General features: G+C 34.4%; 1 long non-coding RNA gene across 1 annotated transcript; it reads right to left on the bottom strand.

Moving 5' to 3' along the window:
* Positions 1-203: 203 nt before the first annotated feature.
* Positions 204-660, bottom strand: LOC112095119. Its single transcript, XR_002903756.1, has 3 exons — positions 560-660; positions 399-464; positions 204-291 (listed from the first exon to the last, which is right to left on the bottom strand). It is a non-coding gene; the product is annotated as an uncharacterized LOC112095119 (long non-coding RNA).
* Positions 661-1337: the final 677 nt, after the last annotated feature.

The following is a 1337-nucleotide window of genomic DNA, read 5'->3' as shown; positions in this document are numbered from 1 at the left end:
GTTGGAAAAAATATATATACACGAAACAAGAGAAGCAAACTGAGAAGATATAACAACATTATCAAATATCAATAAAAGAACAACGATACTGGCCCTTTCTTAAGTTATCTGGAAAGCATAAAAGAGAAAACCCTAAGATCAGACTACAATTTATAGAAAGGGAACCAAAAAAGTAACATATTGCTGTATAAAGCACAAACCTCCTGATCCTAACAAAGCTGTTGCAACCCCCGACACATATCGTACAACTTTTGGTTCAATGCGCATGAATTGAAAGTCACCAAAGTCAACCTTCAAATTAAAGACGTGATTTACTAATTCGACCAAATGAAATTATGTTAGACATATTACATGCCAAAATATCAATTATGGTTGAGAACAAGAGTTTGTTAATTTACCCAAAATGCATTTGGAAGCGTAGCCAAATATGTACTGCGAACTGCTGCTCTATCATTTTCAGAGACCTAAATGGTAATGTACTCTTCAGTCTTTTCACCATACAAACATTATCGTTAACAGAGAGGCAAAAAATGGGTATCAAAACACGGCTACAACTTACAGGAACAGCATTGCCATGCAGAGTGATTACTAAATCAGTCCTATCTTCAGGATCTCTAGCCACAAGTAGTGAGCACTTAGCATTAGCACTTAGGTCCTATGCAGAACAAAAAAGCAGAACCTTGAGAAGACTAAAATATACAACAGAATAACATAAAATGAAAAATGTGACTCAAATGTCGAAACAGATGCAAAGTTGAACTTACAAAGAATTTTGTACCAGAAGTAGATGAATTGATCATAAAATCTGGTAATAAAGCATCTATTTCATTTTCTCTTATAAGAAAAGCTCGTTTCATTGATAAAAATAGATCAATTTTACAAAGGAAGGAGGATGAGGAATCCTCTAAAAATAGAAAGATAGAATAAACAAAACAGGAAGACAAAAGAAAGATAGGACTCTAAAAAGAAGAAAAACAATTAGCTTCTAATAACATCCCTCCAGTTTAACGCAATCAAAGAGAAAGGAAAATCCTTGAAAGCTGTATCTGTTGAAGGCCACAATGAGGCTGATTTTTTAGCTTTCTCAAACAAATTGTTAGGAGTGGTATTAAAAGCAATGAAACAGCAAATTAAGACAGGATTGGATTGATCAAATTAGAAGAAATTCAATTCACTGTAATAAGGAAAATGGAAAGATAAGGGGGTTTTCAAGAGAGCCTCTGCACTCCAAGAGCCTTAGCTCATTCAGTCTCCTAATTCACAAAATGATCGATGATCTACAATACCCTCCCTCATCACGTTTTATTCCAATTCCTCTAACTAACCAACCAACTCGT

Source organism: Morus notabilis, unplaced genomic scaffold, assembly GCF_000414095.1.
Source record: "Morus notabilis unplaced genomic scaffold, ASM41409v2 C11403372, whole genome shotgun sequence".
Lineage (NCBI taxonomy): Eukaryota > Viridiplantae > Streptophyta > Magnoliopsida > Rosales > Moraceae > Morus > Morus notabilis.
This window is presented reverse-complemented; position numbering and strand designations above follow the sequence as displayed.